General features: G+C 46.4%; 1 protein-coding gene across 4 annotated transcripts in view; it reads right to left on the reverse strand.

Moving 5' to 3' along the window:
- CMKLR1 (chemerin chemokine-like receptor 1) overlaps positions 1-21,276 on the reverse strand; it is a 44,861-nt gene extending 23,585 nt beyond the window's left edge. The window contains exons 1-2 of one of the 4 annotated variants that reach the window (XM_081203181.1): positions 20,801-21,276; positions 10,438-10,604 (exon numbers count right to left, since the gene is read on the reverse strand). The gene's annotated coding sequence lies outside the window, so the exon portion shown is untranslated. Of the gene's footprint in view, positions 1-10,433; positions 10,708-20,800 lie in introns of those variants that run through there. The other 3 variants (XM_081203178.1, XM_081203180.1, XM_081203179.1) reach the window with 3 other exon arrangements.
- Between the last annotated feature and the right edge of the window lie 204 nt (positions 21,277-21,480).

The following is a 21,480-nucleotide window of genomic DNA, read 5'->3' on the forward strand; positions in this document are numbered from 1 at the left end:
GGCACGTTGATGCAGAATTTTGGGGCATTGGAAGAAAAGGGCCTGTTCTACCATGATCTTTCTGTTAAGTGCCTGCTCAGTACAAATGCAGCACACATTTTGAGTAGGTGGCTTGAGAGGAGAAGGAGGACACACAAAAGGTCGCAGATGTTCTTTATCCCAAAAATCTTGTGTCCCCTCCCTGCCTTTGCCTAGCCTGCAAAAGGCTTGGCATGTGAAGAAGCTGGACCCTGGATCCATCCTGGGACAGTTACGGAGCCAAAAGCATTTCCTTGGAGCAGCAAACAGACCCCAGTTAACAAACAGCTGCAACAGTCTCCACAGCTGGTTTGGACATATTGACCTTTAGAGAATAGACCCAGCCAGCCCTGATCACTCCTCTTGCTCCACACTGATGACCAATGATGCACTCTTGCACCAAAAAGCCTTTAAATTTACAGATGGGGTAGACCTGACCTCTGTTTTATAGACCAGCCAGCATCACCTTCCAAGAAGGGAAACCATCAAATAACATGAGTGCCACTCTCTGGTTTCCATCTCACTGTGGTTTCCATCTCCCCCGATTTCTGTGCTGTGTAGGGACTGCCCATTAGCATCAGCCTGGCATCCACAATGGCTGATGATGCCCAGAGCCAGGGTGAGGGCAGCTCCCAGAACCAGTTCAAGACTAATGTTCTTCTGTTCCATCATCTTAAGTCTCCCACAGCAAGTGCTAGTCATTGACTTCCTGAATACTGTGTTCCTAACATGCCCATTATTCTGACCAGCCAGGTGTTCCATACTGAAAGCCTGCCATCCCTTAGGATGTTTGACATTGCTACATAGAGAGTTAAGGATCAGACTCTTTCAGGCTGAAGCCGTTCATTTTTAAAGAAAGCTACAATCAAGCTGCCTTCTACCAACTCTGACCATTGCCCTATTTTGGCCAGTATTACCTGCACTGACTGGCAGCGGGTGTCCAGGGACTCAGGCACAGAGAGGCCTTTCCCATGACGTGCTTCTGGGTCCTCTTTAATGGGAGATGCCAGGATTTGAAACTGGAACCTTCAGCACATAAAGCAGGTTGTCATGGCCCCAGATCAGGACTCTGGAGGCAGAGTTCTCCAGCAATTCCTCTTTAGAGGAGGAAGAGATGAGTCCACTTCCTAATTTGCCGCATATAGGTCTGGGGGCTCCAGAAGCCTGCTTCCTTCCCTTCAGCCCCAATGAGACACCTCTGCTACCAGACTCTTGGGAGACCAAGAAAGTCCCAGGAAGAGATTTCCACAGGTGAAAACACCATTACCATTACTTCAAGGGAACCAGTGGCTGTGAAAGAAAACACCAGTTCTTTAACTTGCCAGGGGAATTTTTTTAAGTGGTGAGGCCTCCATACTTAGCCCTGCTATAAAACCCAGGTCTTGCTGAGGCAACTTGTATGCCTGACCTCAACTTCAAGAGTGCTATCCATGGCGCTGAATGCCCACTCTTCTTGCCTTCCAAGAAGTTGACCCATCACTTTCCCTGGCCCATCACCCCTTTGCAGTGGTGGGCATCCTTGCAGACCATTGCACAGCTGCTCTGCCCCCAGCTATGGTCCTACCCCGCTTGAAAGTGGTTTGAGAGGAGGCATCACTTCCTATAGGACGCGGGTGGCGCTGTGGGTTAAACCACAGAGCCTAGGACTTGCCGATCAGAAGGTCGGTGGTTCGAATCCCTGTGACGGGGTGAGCTCCCATTGCTTGGTCCCTGCCAACCTAGCAGTTCTAAAGCATGTCAAAGTGCAAGTAGATAAATAGGTACCACTCCAGCAGGAAGGTAAACGGCATTTCCGTGTGCTGCTCTGGTTTGCCAGAAGCGGCTTAGTCATGCTGGCCACATGACCCGGAAGCTGTACGCCGGCTCCCTTGGCCAATAAAGCGAGATGAGCGCCGCAACCCTAGAGTCGGCCACGACTGGACCTAATGGTCAGGGGTCCCTTATAGGGTTGTGGGTCAGGCTGGATGATGCCTGGGTCCTTTCCAAGCCAATCCAGAAATGTTTCGAATCCAGCAGAAGAGGCTGCCAAACCAGTCAAACCAGTTCCTTTGTTAAGGTAATGGCTTTGGCTGGCCAGTTAAGTTCTGCCATTTACTATATCCAAAGAGGCTGCTCTGTTGCCACAGAGACAAATGGGTGGGCCTTTTCCCGCCTCACCTGGCAGGATGCCAAGTCATCCTAGGAAAGGAGCCAGAAAGGAGCTCTGCATTTGTGTGAGAGAGTTTAGGCTGATTCTGGATGCTGGGGAGACAGAGGCATGTCTTGCTGTGTGCTAGACCCAAAGCTATGGCTTGGGGCTCCCCTGGAAAATTAATGGGGAGATAAGAGCTCTTGCTGTGTGAATGGTGTACTCTTATGTTCAGGTTGTATATATATGCAAAAAATAATAAAGCTTATTTTCTCCTGCTCTGGAGGGTAGGACTCAAACAATGGCTTCAAGTTGCAAGAAAGGAGATTACGACTAAATATCAGGAATAACTTTCTGACAGTAAAAGCTGTTTAACAGGAGAATAGTCTCCCTTGGGAGGTTGCAGACTCCTTTTTTGGAGGTTTTTAAGAGCAGAGGAGGATGGCCACCTGTGCTGGATGCTTTAGCTGAGATTCCTGCACTGGACTAGATGAGTCGAACTCTACAATTCTATGGTTCTATGTTCCGATGGTGTGACCTTTGCTGTCATTGTGATATTCAGCTTATTTTTCAGCTTCTGTTTGGTTAACAGGGTTTTATAGATTGCAACTGCTTTATCAATGACTTGTTAACTATTCCACACGATTTATGCTGCATTTCTGATGCTCTGTTCTGCTGATGTTGTTTATTGTTTGTAAGCTGCCCTGAGATTCATTTGAATGAAAAGCAGCAGAGAAATGCAATAAAATAATATCAATCAGACCAGTGACCTTCATTCCAATAGACACTAATCTCTAGGAAACCCTGGAGTTGCACGACACTTGGCGACTGGGCGCACGCGAAAATACATTTCTTTCATCCCACTGTCTCCTTCCATCGAGGCTTCGGAAACACTTTAAAAGTCAGGCAGACCTGTTTACCAGAGTATCAAAAGCAGGAAGAGTATTCACACCGCAAGTGACAATCCCTCTTTCAAACCGTCTCCAGCTCTCTTGACAAAATGGGCTTACTCTTTTGCGTAAGCCTTGACCCCCACAAAAGCCTTTAAAAACGCACAGCTGGTTGAAAACCAGGCTGCTTCCAACACTTTCTTCCTCCATGTGTGTCTAAATCCTCCAGAGTCACAGGGCTGAAATCCGAACACAACATGTTGATGTTAAATGAGGAAACTCTCGTTTCCTCAATGCCAGAGCCCTGATGAAAACGCTCCCTGAGAAATCTGCAAGAGGGAACTATGAACAGATGTCCTTTTAACTACGCAAACAAGGAGAGAATTGAAATCGTCGCGGCAGCCAACCTTCCACAAATCTCTACACTTCCTTCATTCCCCCCCTCCATCTGTTTTGCTTTCCTGGTCTAACCATTGCAAATACATTGTTTTCACTTCTGCAAAAGAAAATCCCCGCAAGCAATTATTTTTTTTGCTTCGTTCTTTCTTTCTTAACCTTTCCATCCCTTCACACTGAAATGTGAGGAGTCTTTTGTATTGCACAAAAGAAAAAAAAGTCCTGACCTTAAAGAAATTGGACTTTCACGAGGAAATAGCAGGGGGATTTCAGTAAGTCACGCCAAACCTCGCCTCAGTTTCCCTGTCTTTAGAAGGGGACTTTGAAGGAAATCTTTCAGAATAAATCCTGATAAAAAGAAAGAGATGTTGTGGGCAGGTGGTTAACCTGTCTGGGAATTAGGTAAACAGCCTGTTCCATATTGAGTCACACTCTCCTCGAAGGAGCAAATTTGTAGCCTGCGGCTCCTCATCGATTCAGCACTATTACCACCATGAAGTGTATTTTTCAGCTGGTACACCAGTTAAGAAAGGGACATGGGTGGCGCTGTTGGTTGAACCACAGAGCCTAGGACTTGCTGATCAGAAGGTCAGCGGTTCGAATCCCCGCGACGGGGTGAGCTCCTGTTGCTCGGTCCCTGCTCCTGCCAACCTAGCAGTTCGAAAGCACGTCAAAGTGCAAGTAGATAAATAGGTACCGCTCTGGCGGGAAGGTAAATGGCATTTCCGTACACTGCTCTGGTTCGCCAGAAGCGGCTTAGTCATGCTGGCCACATGACCTGGAAACTGTACGCCGGCTCCCTTGGCCAATAAAGCGAGATGAGCGCCACAACCCCAGAGTCGGTCACGACTGGACCTAATGGTCAGGGATCCCTTTACACCAGCTAAGGCCATTCCTGGACTGAGACGGCCTTGCCATAGTCTAGTAGCCTTCTAAATAGATTACTGTAATCCAATTTACATGGGGCTGCCCTTGAAGACAGTATAGCTAATCAGCTTTGCAAGATCGACTATGTCCTCTGTTGGAAGACAGAGGAGAAATGTGACCTTGTTAATTCTCCTTGACCTCTCAGCGGCTTTCGATACCATCAGCCATGGGATCCTTCTGGAGTGGCTGTCCAAGTTAGGGGTGCAGGGCCGGATTTAGGTTTGATGAGGCCCTAAGCTACTGAATGTAATGAGGCCCTTTATATGTCCAGCTGTCCTTTGTCAACAACAAATGGTCGCTGGTTTTTTTGTGTTGAATATATGCTATATGGACCTAATAGGTATCTAAAGCCATTTGTACATGTTGCCATGCAACCAGTCCATGCAGAACGTAGGCACCCTATATATAGGTAAAGGTAAAGGGACCCCTGACCATTAGGTCCAGTCGTGGCCAACTCGGGGGATGCACGCTCATCTTGCTCTATAGGCCGAGGGAGCTGGCGTACAGCTTCTGGGTCATGTGACCAGATTGACTAAGCTGCTTCTGGCGAACCAGAGCAGCGCACGGAAACACCGTTGACCTTCCTGCCTATTTATCTACTTGCACTTTGACGTTCTTTTGAACTGCTAGGTTGTTAGGAGCTGGGACCGAGCAACGGGAGGTCACCCCGTCGCGGGGATTCAAACCGCTGATCTTCTGATCGGCAAGTCCTAGGCTCTGTAGTTTAACCCACAGCACCACCCATGTCCCACCCTATATAGAGAAATGGGCAAACAAGTGATATTTTAGGGAGCAGGCTAGCAGGCGGGGCCCATTACTTACATCATAGGAGCCTACACAACACAAAACACTGTTGCTGTATGTAGGTTTTATTTTATTTGTTTTTTTACTTATATTTTGGAAATGTACATCCAGGTTTATTTTTTCTTTAAACTTTTTTGGGGCCCCCAAGAAAGTGGGGCCCTAAACTATAGCTTGTTTAGCTTATACGTAAATCTGGTACAGTAGGGGCTGGTGGCATCGCACTGCTTTGCAGTGGTTTATGTCCTGCTTGGGTGGTTGTTTCCAGAGGGTGATGCTTGGGGAGTGTTCTTCAACCCCATGGAGACTTCAGGGTTTGATTTTATTCCCTGTCATTATCCCTAAGCCTAACATCTACATGAAACGACTGAATGGGGTTATCCAGAGTTTTGGAGTATGTTTAGGGAAGTTTTTAATATTTAATGCTGTATTCTTTTTAACACTCGATTGTGAGCCACCCAGAGTGGCTGGGAAAACTCAGCCAGATGGGTGGAGTATAAATAATAAATTATTATTATTATTATTATTATTATTATTATTATTATTATTATTTCAGTAGTATGCTGATGGGACACGGGTGGCGCTGTAGGTTAAACCACAGAGCCTAGGGCTTGCTGATCAGAAGGTCGGCGGTTCGAATCTCCACAATGGGGTGAGCTCCCGTTGCTCAGTCCCTGCTCCTGCCAACCTAGCAGTTCAAAAGCACGTCAAAGTGCAAGTAGATAAATAGGTACCGCTCCGACGGGAAGGTAAATGGCAAGTCCGTGCAGTGCTCTGGTTCACCAAAAGCGGCTTAGTCATACTGGCCACATGACCCGGAAGCTGTACGCCGGCTCCCTCGGCCAATAAAGCGAGATGAGCGCCACAATCCCAGAGTCGGCCACGACTGGACCTAATGGTCAGGGGTCCCTTTACCCTTTACCTTTACCTTTAATATGCTGATGACCCACAGCGGGGGGTTGGGAGGCCTTGGGAATGCCCCACTTACCATCCCTACAAGTGGCTTCTCAATGGCCAGGAACTTCTGATCCAAAGTTCTCAAAGACTTCTCAACAAGAGAAAGACAATCAAGATAAAGTGGGGGAGGGCAAAAGATGTTGGACATAACATAATGATGGCTGACTGGGAACGGTTATGGACCACAGGTATGAAATTTATGGCATGTAATGCCTTAAGAGAAAATTTAATGAAAATGACTTATAGGTGGTACATGACACCAGTTAAGCTTGCAAAAATCTATCACTTGCCCGATAATAAATGTTGGAAATGTAATGAGACTGAAGGTACATTCTTTCACCTTTGGTGGACGTGCCCAAGGATTAAGGCATTCTGGGAGATGATTTATAATGAAATGAAAAATGTATTTAAATATACCTTCTTTAAGAAACCAGAGGCCTTTCTCCTGGGCATGGTCGGCCAATTGGTGTTAAAGAAGGATAGAACTTTTTTTATGTATGCAACAACAGCAGCAAGAATACTCATCGCGAAATATTGGAAGACACAAGATTTACCCACCAGGGAAGAATGGCAGATGAAGTTGATGGACTATATGGAATTGGTGGAAATGACTGGCAGAATCCGAGACCAGGGAGAAGAGTTGGTGGAAGAAGACTGGAAAAAGTTTAAAGACTATTTACAGAAATACTGTAAAATTAATGAATGTTAGAAAGATGTTGGAATGAAGTTATATGGCTTTAGTAGAAATGTTATAAGGAATTAAGTATAAATAGATTATTAGAGCATTAAAGGGAAAAATAAGGTTAGAATGTGTTAAGACAATTATAGGATAGAAAACAGAGGAAGATGGAAAGGAATTGCTGAAACAATTAATAGAAGTGGAATACAAAAAGGAAGGTGTGAGGAGGTCGTGGAAATTAGTGAAAGAAAGATAAGACATTGAAATTGGACTGTGTTTTAAATGGTTTTTGTTTTGTTTTGTTAGTTGTATGTTAGTGTTTTGCAGTTTTGGTTTTTTTTGTATTGTATTATTGTATGTGTCAGGGGTTCAGGAGCAGAGGCAAGGGCAAGGGAGGAAACAGAGAGCGAAGGGGAGGAGGCAGAAGAAAAGATGAGCGATGACGACGACCCGAGATCTCCGAGTCTTTCCAGTGAATCAGAAGATTCTCAGGAAGGGGCGCCAGTGGCCAGAGCAAGGGGGGAGCCTAGGGAGACACCCCAGGAAGAAGGGTCCAGAGGGGGCTCAGAGAGCAGCAGTTGGAAATCAGGACCAGCATCACCAACAGAACGCAGTGGAGAGGAAGGGCGCCAGGTATCGAGCTCTGGCAGCTCGCAGCAGGAGGGAGGGCAGGAGTCAGGAGTGGCCACACCTCCATCGGGGAGCGAAGAAACGGTTAGGCGGAAAGTGGAAGGTTGGGCGCGCGCGCCAAGTTCAAATGCACAGGAAGGTGGCGCAGTAAGCAGCCCGGAAAGGGAGCCAGGTCCTAAAGCCCGACTCAAGGAGACAGAAGGGTCCGGGGGGTCAGCGTCAGAAGCGTCCCGGAAGGAAGAGACCACGGGGGGCAGAGGGACCCAGAGAAGAACGGTCAGGCGGAAAAGGTGGAGTAAGGCTAGGGTACTTAGCTGGTGTACAGGGGGCGGAGACTCAGACGGAGCTTCGCCGGTCTAACCCATAAGACGTAGAGTTGCACGCAGCAGCTTGAGAATGGAAACTGTAACTCAATAAAAGACTTTCATGAGTGACCGCTGGCTAGCGTGATCCTCTGTGAGCTAGGATCTGGAAGCAGCTCTGACAGTATGTTTTTTTTCTTTTTTGGTTTTTTGCAGTGTTGTGTTCAATTTGTTGGAAAACTAATAAATATTATTATAAAAAAACCAAGATAAAGTGAGGGAGCAGCAGAACAGAAACTAAGGGACAGTAAACTAAACTTCTTTTTCTTTTCTTTTTAACGAAGAAAGTGAATTTGTACATAACTGTAGTGAGTTTTAGGAAATAGTCCTCCCTTGCGACACTAGGGATGGAGCAGAAATTTGTTCAGAAATTTGCATCCTAACACAAAGTGACCTACTTCACATTTCCCAAACCAACTCGCAAACCGAAAGGCAGCCATACGCTTCTCCAAATTTTGCAATGCAGTTCTCCAAACAAAAACAAAAAGTGTGCGGAATTTAAATCTGTTCCCACACACCTCTTTCTTTCCACCAACTTCCCATTTTTCATATGCATGTCTTTCGTATTGGCTTATATTAACATAATTTCTAACATTCACATCTCAATTTATTTTCAGTTTTTCATTACACTCCCGCCCTGTGCCTCCAAAAAAAAACTTTGAGACAATATGGAAGTATTTATCTGAGCATCTTTCTTTTTTTGTAAGAATCGTATTAAGAAAAAATTGCTTGCAATATTAAGCAAATTGCATCAAAAATATTAGTAGAAATGTTCATGAATATTCGTACACATTTTTGTGCAGACTTAAACTTAATGCGGGAGAAATTATTAAGACTAAACTTAATACAGGAGAAATGAGAACTTAATATGGGAGAAATAAGACACTGAGAGATACCAAAACAGACATTTTCATCCACACTACTTTTAAATCAAAATATCTAAATGGGCAAACATTCAGTTCAAGCTCATGGAAGCTTTTGATATTTGAAGGACCTTTTCGTAAGGGGAAACGGTTATGTGGGCGAGATGAAGAACTAATTTAGGAGTGCAAAGCATTATTTAAAGGGGTAAGCTGCAGTTGTGGTGATTTTGGATCACAAGCCATCTGACTTAAGTGAAGGGATCGGGTTACATACTCCCATCCCCCTCGTCCCCCCAAAAAAGAGAAAAAGAAAACCACTCTTCTTCTCAGCCAAAGCGCTGAGAAAAAACTTCAACCAGGAATATAAAAAAGAAATATTTTCAAATATCTAAAGGGCTGTCACATGGAAGATGAAACAAGCTTGTTTTTGTGCTACTCCAGAGGGGAGGACCTGAACCGATAGATTCAAATGACAAGAAGATTCTGATGAAACATTGGGAAAAACTTTCTGAGGGTAAGAACTAATTGACAGTGGAATGGACTTTGGAGATTTCTTCCTCCTTGGAGGTTTTTAAACAGGTAAGGGATTTTTTTAAGCTCTGTTACCTACTCTAGATGACCCTTCCAGCTCAACAATTCCATGATTCTGTGAAATTTGACAGTAGAGAGTCCTTGGATGGGTCCATCAGTCAATGCCAAAGGGACCAGTAATGAGAGGGTTGGATCTAGAAGTGATAGCATTGCCTACTAAGATGTTTTGCACACTGGGCTAGGACCTTTGGTCCATGTGACCTAGCATCGTCTTCTGCGGGTCAAAACAGTTCTTCAAAATCCTCCTCCTATTAGTTATAGAGGTAAAGGGACCCTGACCATTAGGTCCAGTCATGGCCGACTCTGGGGTTGTGGTACTCATCTCGCTTTATTGGCTGAGGGAGCCGGCGTGCAGCTTCCGGGTCATGTGGCCAGCATGACTAAGCCGCTTCTGGCAAACCAGAGCAGTGAACGGAAACGCCGTTTACCTTCCCGCCAGAGCAGTACCTATTTATCTACTTGCACTTTGAGGTGCTTTCGAACTACTAGGTTGGGACCGAGCAACGGGAGCTCACCCCGTCGCGGAGATTCGAACCACCGACCTTCTGATCGGCAAGTCCTAGGCTCTGTGGTTTAACCCACAGCACCACCAGCAAATGCCCAATGTTACCATTCTCTATAGCAGGGCTTGGCAAGGCTTACCAGGCATGGGCCGGATCACTCCCACGGAGATCCTCCATGGGTTGGTCCAGTGCAGTGCGACGCCAGAAATCGCATCTCCGCATGTCCATGGCACCGGAAATCGCTTCTGTGCATGCCCAGATGCTGAAAATTGCGCCTGTGCAGAAGCAATTTTCAGCATCTGGGCATGCGCAGAAGCAATTTCTGGAGCCGCAGAAGGGAGTCCCTGCGTCACACTGAGCCGGTTTAGTGCAGCGCAGTAAACTCGTCGAGTGGGCGGCTCAGTTTGGGGGCGGCTCGGGGGCCGGTTAAACGGCCTCTGTGGGCCACTTCTGGCCCATGGGCCGAAGGTTGGGGACCCCTGCTCTATAGCCACCACTAAATAAAGTGCATTGTCTGTCTGTCTGTCACACAGAATTAGAAGGGATCCTGAGGGTCTCTTTCTCTCCCTTTTGGACACCAACCCATCACTACCCCAATCTCTAGCTGCTGTGAGGCCACCAGGATCAGGCCAGCCCATCATCACATGAATCCTAGAATAGATGGAGGTGAGATGGAAAATCACCTTACCTACAGTGAGGAAAATGCCAGTCTCCTGGGTCCACCCTTCAGAGGAACTGATCCTGGGCTATATCAACAGCTGCTCAGATTTGGCCAACTGCGTTTGAATGAAGCCAGCATTTCTTACGAGGACTGCTGAAGTGGACGTGTGTTGTCTGGTGCCAAGAAATCAAGGTGTCCCTTTATTTAAGAGAGAGAAAAGCAGAGAGGGACTTTTGGATCTAGGCTGCAGAGGTTCTAGTCAAAAGCACCCTCCGCTGGTACTGGCATCTCAGTGAGGAAGTGGCTTTATTATTCTAAGAAATTGTGGTGAAGTCTTCCTTCCTTCCACAGCTGTCATGCAAAGTCAGCTGCATCAGCCATCGCAGGGATGTCGCCTCGCTTCTCCAAAAAGAGGCTATGGTCAGCATCTTTGCTGCTAGGGGCAAATTCTGGCCTCGTCGGGCAGCAAGCAGGGTTCTTTGGGCCACCAACCAGTTGTCCACACCAGAAGACACAGCCAGTGTTTACACTGGGTGAGGGATTTAGGGCATAATATTCAACTATCAGACTGGGAAAGGTTATGGGAAATTGATTTGAAATTCTCGGCATGTTGTACACGGAAAGAAAACTGGATGAAAATGATGTACTGGTGGTATTTGAATCCTAGTAAGTTAGCAAAAGTAAGGGATGTGGGTGGTGTTGTGGGTTAAACCACAGAGCCTAGGACTTGCCGATCAGAAGGTCAGCGGTTCGAATCCCCGCGACGGGGTGAGCTCCTGTTGCTCGGTCCCTGCTCCTGCCAACCTAATGGTCAGGGGACCCTTTATCTTTAAGTTAGCAAAAATGTATAAGACAAGTACAAAGAAAAAGAAGGTACCTTTTATCGTATCTGGTGGACGTGTAAGGTAATGAAAGCATTCTGGGAAATGATATATAACGAATTGAAAAAAATGTTTAAAATAACTTTTGTAAAAAAACAAACAAACCAGAAGCTTCATTACAGTGGTACCTTGGTTCTCAAATGCCTTGGTTCTCAAACACCGAAAACCCATAAGTAAGTGTTCCAGTTTTAGAATGTTTTTCGGAAGCCGAACATCCAATGCGGCTGTCGGCTATTGTTTCTGGGGCACCTGCACTAATCAGAAGCTGGGCCTTGGTTTTCAAACATTTCGGAAGTCAAACGTACTTCCGGAAAGGATTAAGTTTGGCGCTTTTGTTTTTGCTATTTATTTTGCATTTTTGTTTTTGAGGCTTTTTTGGTTAATTTGTTTTTGTGACTGTGTAGAACCCAGTTCAGCTACTGATTGATTGATTGATTGATTGTGTGACTACGGAAATGGATAAAAGCCCCCCATCCAAACAATGACTATCATCAGTGCAGGTAAGAATTTTTTTTTTTAAAAAAAATATCATCTACAATACTGTCTTATTTATTTTATAGTACAGTACATTGCAGGACATTCTATACAAGATCTCAAAGTAGCTGTTTTACTACAAAGGAATTTCAGAAATAGACTGGAAAGAGCAGCTGCTGAATTGCAACTCATTACCAAACTTAAAACCATGGAGAGACCTGGTCTGAACAAAGACACTGGATTCTTATCTCATTATACATGACTAAGCCATTTCTCACCTTCTCACCCCTTGCCTTTTCCTGTAAGACCTATTGCAGTCGTTAAGAGTCGTCAACAGGCTCATCTCAGCTATCTGCCAATCTCCAATTCCCACCACCCTTCTGAGTAATACCCCTCCCCACCTTCTCACTATATAGAAGGATCTGGCAACTTCTGTTTCAGTGTATCTGAAGAAGTGTGCATGCACACAAAAGCTCATACCAAGAACTAACTTAGTTGGTCTTTAAGGTGCTACAGGAAGGATTTTTTTTTTTTACAGTACATTGATTATTGCTTTCATTTTATGGATCAATGGTCTTGTTAGATAGTAAAATTCATGTTAAATTGCTGTTTTAGGGATTGTTTTTAAAAGTCTGGAACGGCTTAATTCATTTTGGATTACTTTCTATGGGAAAGTGCGCCTTGGTTTTGGAACGCTTTGGTTTTGGAACAAACTTCCGGAATGGATTAACTTTGAGAACCAAGGTACCAATGTATTAGGAACTGTAGGTACCAACATTCCAAGGGAACAGAAAAGACTTTTCTTGTATGTGACAACAGCCACACACATGTTATTAAGGTATCTCAGAGATGGAAAGAAGAGTCCGGACCAGAGAGGAATGGCAAATCAAGCTTTTGGACTACACTGAAATGGCAAAACTGACTGGAAGGCTCAGGAACCAAGAAGACAAAAACTTCAATAAAGAATGGGGAAATATTATAATTTATCTACAGTAGGAGACCATTGTAAACAAATGAAAACATTACCAGGAATTTAATAACACTTGTAATGGAGCAAATGTCATGGACAATATGGAAAAGTATAAAATATGGATTATGAAATAATATGCAGTTGAGGGTGTACAGTAGGACCCGTGGAGGGGAAGGTGGGAAGTCCAGAGATTTGGAGAAATCACTAAATATGGATATGTAATTTAGATTGTTATAAATTAATATTTGTAAAACCAAATAAAAATTATTATAAAAGAAAAGAACACACAACCAATGTTGGACAAGCCCAGCAAAGCAGGAGTGAGATGTTTGCTACTAGAATCAAAAGATCTACCAGCCCAAGCCAGGTGCAAAACACATATAATTAGAAAGAAGTGATAGCGTGCCTCTGAGCCTAGGAATTTATTTTTTGTACCCAAACCAAACTGAGCTCATATTTCATTATTTATACCCCACCCAACTGACTGGGTTGCCCAACCACTCTGGGCAGCTTCCAACATATATAAAAACATAATAAAACATTAAACATTTTTTTAAAAAACTTCCCTCTACAGGACTACGTTCAGATGTCTTCTAAAGGTTGTATAGTTACTTATCTCCTTGGCTCAGGAGACTCATAACTCCATACTCTCCAACATTTATCCAATGAAAATAGGGATGTCCTATGGAAAAGGTGGGACATTTTGGGATCAAATCAGAAACAGGGACGGCTTCTGTAAATCTGGGACGGCCCCTGGAAAATAGCCACACTTGAATGGTCTGCAAAAGTATGTATATAAGGAGGGATTCTGTTATGTACTGAGTTGAATAGGATCAAAAAGGCAGCAGTCTGATTGGTCCTAGAACAATAGGGTCCAGAATGCAGCAGTCTGATTGGTCCTAGAACAATAGGGTCCAGAACGCAGCAGTCTGATTGGTCCACAGGAGCCACCCAATCCAGCTCCAGGTGGAAGTGAATCCGCAACCTGATTGGCCTACAGGTGAATCCCGGAATTAGCCAATCACGTGGGGCCCATTGTGTAAATAATGTATATAAAGCAAACATTCTGGGGGAACTTCCATTCCTCCTCACCACTATGAGCTGAATAAAGAGCATGAAATCCACTCTCGACTCCGAGTATATATCAGATTCACACTAAAACGCTGGTGAGACTTTAAGAAGAAGGGAACGATTCACAACCTGATGTGGAGAGCTGCACTTAAGGCTGGGAAAATGAGAAACTACATCTGGCAGAGTCACCCCTCCCTATACAGCAGCCAGAGGCTCTGGAGAGTGGCTGCTAGTCTGAGTAAATCCTGGGCTGTGTAGGAAACAGGCTGGCCTGATAGAAGGCCGGCTTCCTGCGTTCTCTCTGCGACAAGGCTGACTCTGGTGCCAGCATTTGAGAAACCCACCAGATGCACAACCAATGCTTTCCGCTTTCTCCAACCAATGACGACTGCAGGATGCTAGAATCCTCCAGGAATAGAAACCTTTCCTTTTCCTTTTTTGCTGCAGAATGTCGTGGGTCATGCATGAGGATGGATTTGGGGGAGTTAATGCCTGAGGTCCTGGAGAGACACTGCAAGACAGCAGAAAATACGGAGCAAGGTGGACCAATAGTCTGTTTCAGTATAACACCACTCCCTCTGTTCCAATGGCAATGGCTTTCCAGCATCTTGATATCTCCCTCTGCCATAGCTGTCAACTTACAGATTTGAAAATAAGGGACCAGCAGCCTTGAAAATAAGGGATCAGCAGCCCAAATAAGGGATTTCAGTCAACCAGCTGAAATACGAAGTTAAAAGGGACCAGATAATTTGGGAGAGCAGCGCCGGTTTTTAGCCCTTCGTTTCCAGAGGTTGCTGCTCAAGACACCAGCCGATGAAACACTGCAATTAAATAACTACAAGCAGCAACCACTTTTCGTGCAAAACGAAGTCCAAGCTACAAAGATGCTGCTGCAGTTCTGTATCTTTTCTCTCGTGCTCCATCTGCAGCTCTCAATTCCATCAGGCGGGGCGGGAGGAGGGGGGGGAATAGCGCCCGAAGTAAACCCGCAGATTAGAGCATCTATGCTAGTCTACCACTACAAATCTATGGGAGAAGTGCTTGCAGTCCTTCCCTTGTAGCCCTTGGAACACCTGCCCGCGCCTCCGCCTCCTCTTCCTCCTCTCTCTGAACTGCTTTCTCTATGGTTGCCCTCGCTCTCCTCTCAAGGCTCCTCAGCAATTCATAGACCGCGCCAGGCTGCCCATCTCATCCAGGTCCTTCAGTGGTGCAGCCGCAGTACGGCCTAGTGGGAGCGGTGGCAGTGGCGGTGGGCAGAGGGGAGGCCCTAGACAGAGACGCTTGGTTCGGCGGCCGCAAGGAGGATGGCAGCGGAAGGGCCCGAGGCTCCCGCCAGTCCCGGCGGGGAGGGGCTCCCAGGGGCTGAGGCTGGTGAGAGGAGGCCGGAGGGGGGCGGGGCGGGCAGCCAAGCAACACAGTTGGAGCCTCCCTCCTCCCTGGCCAGCAGGGAGGGAGGGAGAGGAGCTGCTTCCTTTGAAACCCGGGAAATTTAAGGGACATCATCAATAAGGGACAGCAGCGGGACACAGCGCTGGGATAAGGGACTGTCCCTCCAAATAAGGGACGCTTGACAGCTATGCCCTCAGCCCCATCCTTTTAGCCATAGATGCTGGAACTGAGCTGGGAATCTTTCTGCATGGAGAGGTGGGGGGACTTTTCTGACCCAAGGGCCACATTTCCCATTTGCCCAGTGTCCGGGGGCCATGTTTCAGCAGAGAGCGTGACCAAACCAAAGATGGGCGTGGCCACACCCATAAATCGCACACAGGACACACAAGAAATAAAAACACCCTCATAGATTTTGGGCACAATATTGAATTGGAAGCATGGATAAAATTATGGAATGAGGGTTTGAGATTCACTGGATGTATGGCTTTGAAAGAGAACTTATTAAAAATGATTTTACAGATGGCATTTAATGCCAACAAAATTGGCTAAAATGTATAGGAAGAGGGATAGAAGATGTTGGAAATGTAAAGAAGTAGACGGAGGATATTATCACATGTGGTGGACCTGTGACAAGGTGAAAAAATTCTGGGAGTTAATTTATACTGAGCTTAAAAAGATATTTAAGTATGCCTTTCCCAAAAGACCGGAGGCTTTTCTGCTCGAACTAATGGGAAGGGAAATTAAAATAAAAGACCGAAGACTATTTATGTATGCCACAGCTTCCGCAAGGATTCTACTGGCCCAAAAATGGAAAACACAAGACATACCAGTACGGGCCACATGTTCTCCTGCAATGATTTTGCAAAGTTTTTTGCAGATAAAATCGCTCAGATTCGGGAAGAAGTAGACTCCACCGTGGGAGCAGGACCGGGGCGGGAGAGTGCTAGAGTTCTGTCTAGTCAAGTTGAGTGGGATCAATTCCAATCTGTTACCTCCGAGGATGTGGACAGGCTGCTTGGACGAGTGAAACCAACCTCCTGTCTCCTGGATCCTTGCCCATCCTGGCTTATAAAAGCTAGCCGGGAAGGACTGGGCGATGGGCTTCGTGGGGTGGTGAATGCCTCCCTCCGTGAGGGAGCCTTCCCAGACCCGCTGAAAGAGGCGGTTATTAAACCGCTTCTTTAAAAACCATCTTTAGATGCGGCCACGATGGCCAACTACCGCCCAGTCTCAAATCTTCCATTCCTGGGCAAGGTGATTGAGCGAGTGGTTGCTGAACAACTCCAGGCACGCCTGGAAGAAGCGGACCATTTGGATCCCTTCCAGTCGGGATTCAGGCCTCATCATGGGACTGAAACTGCCTTGGTCGCACTGGTTGATGATCTCCGGCTGGCTAGGGACAAAGATGAGAGCTGTTTCCTAGTTCTGCTGGATCTCTCAGCGGCGTTTGATATCATCGACCATAGCATTCTTCTGGACCGTCTTGAGGGGCTGGGAGCTGGGGGCACTGTTATACAGTGGTTCCGCTCCTTCCTCCTGGGCCGTGTTCAGAAAGTGGTGGTGGGGGATGAGTGTTCAGACCCCTGGGCTCTCACTTGTGGGGTGCCTCAGGGTTCTGTCCTCTCCCCCATGCTTTTCAACATTTACATGCAGCCGCTGGGAGAGATCATCAGGAGGTTTGGGCTGGGTGTTTATCAGTATGCGGATGATACCCAGCTCTACCTCTCTTTTAAATCAGAACCAGTGAAGGCGGTGAAGGTCCTGCGTGAGTGTCTGGAGGCGGTTGGAGGATGGATGGCGGCTAACAGATTGAGGTTGAATCCTGACAAGACAGAAGTACTGTTTTTGGGGGACAGGAGGCGGGCAGGTGTGGAGGATTCCCTGGTCTTGAATGGGGTAACTGTGCCCCTGTAGGACCAGGTGCGCAGCCTGGGAGTCATTTTGGACTCACAGCTGTCCATGGAGGCACAGGTCAAATCTGTGTCCAGGGCAGCTGTTTACCAGCTCCATCTGGTACGTAGGCTGAGACCCTATCTGCCTGCGGACTGTCTCGCCAGAGTGCTGCATGCTCTGGTTATCTCCCACTTGGACTACTGCAATGCACTCTACGTGGGGCTACCTTTGAAGGTGACTCGGAAACTACAACTAATCCAGAATGCGGCAGCTAGACTGGTGACTGGGGGCGGCCGCCGAGACCATATAACACCGGTCTTGAAAGACCTACATTGGCTCCCAGTACGTTTCCGACACAATTCAAAGTGCTGGTGTTGACCTTTAAAGCCCTAAACGGCCTCGGCCCAGTATACCTGAAGGAGCGTCTCCACCCCCATCGTTCTGCCCGGACGCTGAGGTCCAGCGCCGAGGGCCTTCTGGCGGTTCGCTCATTGCGAGAAGCAAAGCTACAGGGAACCAGGCAGAGGGCCTTCTCAGTAGTGGCGCCCGCCCTGTGGAACGCCCTTCCAGCAGATGTCAAAGCGATAAACAACTACCTGACATTCAGAAGACATTTTAAGGCAGCCCTGTTCAGGGAAGTTTTTAACGTGTGATATTTTACTGTATTTTTGGTTTTTATGGAAGCCGCCCAGAGTGGCTGGGGAGGCCCAGCCAGATGGGCGGGGTATAAATAATAAATTATTATTATTATATTATATACCTACTATTACGGGGTGGCAGATGAAGATGACAGACTTTGTGGAATTTGCCAAATTGACAGGAAGGATCCGGGACCAGGATGACCAGAGATACCAGAATAACTGGAGTAAATTTATTGAGTACAGTGGTACCTCGGGTTACATACGCTTCAGGTTACAGACTCCGCTAACCCAGAAATAGCACCTCGAGTTAAGAACTTTGCTTCAGGATGAGAACAGAAATTGTGCTCTGGCAGCACGGCGGCAGCAGGAGGCCCCATTAGCTAAAGTGGTACCTCAGGTTAAGAACAGTTTCAGGTTAAGAACGGACCTCCAGAATGAATTAAGTACTTAACCCGAGGTACCACTGTATTTAAAGGAGAACTGTAAAAGCTTAAAGACACTAGCAGGACTGAAGTATAATGGAGTATAATGTAACCTATAATGTAAAATAGTAGAGATGTAAGAATAAAATACGCGATAAAAATGCGACAGGTGATACCAATTGAAGGGATGGAGGAAAATCAGGACTCGGCAGAGTCAAAGGGTATATATTTTGACAAATGTATGGATTGTTGGGAAAAGGTTATTTAAAGAAAACAATAAAAATTTATTTGGAGAAAATAAATAAATGCAATTCCAGGCCCCAAAAAAGAAAAGAAAAAAGAAATAAAACCGCTCTCGTGATTTCTGCATTGCAGGGGGTTGGACTAGATGAGCTCTGGGGTCCCTTCTAACTCTACAATTCTATGGTTCTATGAAACACAGGTATGCATGCTCACATACATGAGTATGCACACTAATTCCCCACCCCATCACACAATAGTGGTTGGGCGGAGGGGGGGGGGAATAAATTTAAAAGCTGCCTTGGGAAATTTTATTTATTTATACATACATACATACATACATACATACATACATAGGGACACAGGTGGTGCTGTGGGTTAAATCACAGAGCCTAGGACTTGCCGATCAAAAGGTCGGTGGTTTGAATCATCACAACGGGGTGAGCTCCCATTGCTCGGTCCCTGCTCCTGCCAACCTAGCAGTTCGAAAGCACCTCAAAGTGCAAGTAGATAAATAGGTACCACTCCAGCGGGAAGGTAAACGGCGTTTCCGTACACTGCTCTGGTTCGCCAGAAGCGGCTTAGTCATGCTGGCCACATGACCTGGAAGCTGTACGCCAGCTCCCTCAGCCAATAAAGCGAGATGAGCGCCGCAACCCCAGAGTCAGCCATGACTGGACCTAATGGTCAGGGGTCCCTTTACCCTTACCTTTACATACATACATACATACATACATACATACATACATACATACCCCGTCCAACTGGCTGGGTTTCCCCAGCCACTCTGGGCGGCTCCCAACAAAATATTAAAAACAGAATAAAACAGGCACAGACAAACTCGGCCCTCCTGATGTTTTGGGACTACAATTCCCATCATCCCTGACCACTGATCCTGTTATCTAGGATCATGGGAGTTGTAGTCCCAAAACATCTGGAGGGCCGAGTTTGCCTATGCCTGGAATAAAACATCAGTCATTAAAAACTTCCCTAAACAGGGCTGCCTTCAGATGTCTTCTAAAAGTCAGATAGTTGTTTATTTCCTTGACATCTGGTGGGAGGGCATTCCACAGGGTGGGCACACCACTGAGAAGGCCCTGTGCCTGGTTCCCTATAACCTCATTTCTCACAGGGAGGGAGCCGCCAGAAGGCCCTCAGCACTGGACCTCAGTGTCCGGGCAGAACAATGGGGGTGGAGAAGCTCCTTCAGGTCTACTGGGCCGGGGTTCATTCAATAATAAATTCAAACATCAGGAAAGCCCTTCTGGAGCACCCCAAGTCCATATCTAGTCCCATAATGGCTGTTCAAGTGACCAATGGAAGCCCCAAAGTAAGGCTTGAAGTTAGCTGACATTGAGGCTTCTTTATTTAAAGATAAGTTTCTAGTCCTTAAGGTGGGGAAAGTTTACTTAGAAGTGTGTCAACAATTCCTTTGGACATCTCAGGACAAGCCCATGAGTGACTGCATAAGATTCCCAGTGATTTCGGGGCAGGGGTGGAGCTCGTAGCAGTTTGCTCATATCTAACAAGTTAAAGAAGGTAAATGAGTAATATATATTTTTTAAAATAAATGGCAGAAGGTGGACTAAATGAGCTATTGGTGCTCCCAGTTCTGTGATTCTCTGTTGCGAAAGCAGCTCCGAAGCCAGGCACTCTGGACCCTGGTGGAAAACGCCTTCGCAACACCTGCTTGTCTCAGCTTTCAGTAGGGAAATGGTTTTTGGATTACACAGCGCAGTGAAGTCACTGCATCTCTGTGGCGCGCACACCCCTTCCAGAGGTTTATTGCCGATTAAACTATTTCACAACCACATAGAACTTCAGAACAGGAGAAAATATGCTTGCTTGGCGTTTGATGTTCAGCTCTGCAGAAAGCGGGGGCAGAAAAGGGGAACAGAATCCAAGGCGAACAGATGTCAGAGCAGAAATGCTGAAGCCGGGGGGGGGGGAGGACTCCCCCAGATTCTCCTCTGCAAAGCCGGGTGGCAAATATTTTTCTGGCCGCATTTTATTCTCAACATCTACACCTGGCTTCCAGCGCATTTTTAACAGCAGACCACATTTGATGGTATCAGCTAACTATTTGAAATGGCATTGAGTCAACTATTCTGTGCTAACTTCATTTGCACAACCAATCAGGAGACAAGCCTTTTTAAATACCAGAATTCAATTCTGAAACCCAAATATACATATTTGGCAGGGGGAGAATCCAAACTCAAGACTGAGATGGCCTCGTTTCAAACATCCATTCTCTTTCATCCCATCTGAGCAAAACTGGCCTTTGCCAAACTGACAGAACAACTAAGGGCTTCCAGAGGGCTCTCTTTCGAACCAGCCCCTCAAGTTCTGCAAGTTTTAGCTGACTCTAAACACAGAGTTTGTTAGATGAAAGCAAAACACGAGAAGGAAATACCTTTGGGATTAGTTGAATTTTCCACCGCTTCTGCCTCGTAGCTCACACTTTTCTTCCCCACGAGAAGCTGCACCGATCTCTCCAAACCGTTGCATCAAGGCAGAGAGGAACATTTCCAAGTTCTTTCCAAGGAGCTGGTAACAGAGAAAGTCCTTCAGCAGAGGCGATGCCCTTTGCACATGCTCAGAAAACGTTTGGGGCTCCTCTTCATCCTCACAAGTGGCTGTTCCCAGGACACACAGATCCTCTAAACTGAAGTCATAAAGGCACAACGTGCGCATTTCATCTCCCTTTTAAAGAACGGAGGAAGAGAAAAAAACGAAAGGAAACAAACAAGCCCCACCAGAATATCAGGATGAGAAATTTGGCAGGGATTCCTTCCCTTAAATCAGCAGCTGGAAGGAGAGGGTGTAACCCACTGACCTAGGAAAGCTGGCGAACAGCCTGCTGGAAAGCCATAGGCTAATAAGTGCTGGTAGTGGGAAGAACCCATTGCCAGACTTTTCTCTCTTTTTTTTAGCACACCGGGATTTTGCTCGGGGCACCATTCAGAAAAATCAAAGGAACGGAGGTCTTCGGAAGAGAGGCTGGTCTGTTTTATCTGATGAAGGTGCAACAGGCTGCACTCTGCAGGTGGGGACATCATTGGGGGGGGGGAGGGACTATTCAGGTTAAAGGGG

The sequence above is a fragment of the Podarcis bocagei genome (assembly GCF_964188305.1).
Source record: "Podarcis bocagei genome assembly, chromosome: 7".
Classification (NCBI taxonomy): Eukaryota; Metazoa; Chordata; class Lepidosauria; order Squamata; family Lacertidae; genus Podarcis; species Podarcis bocagei.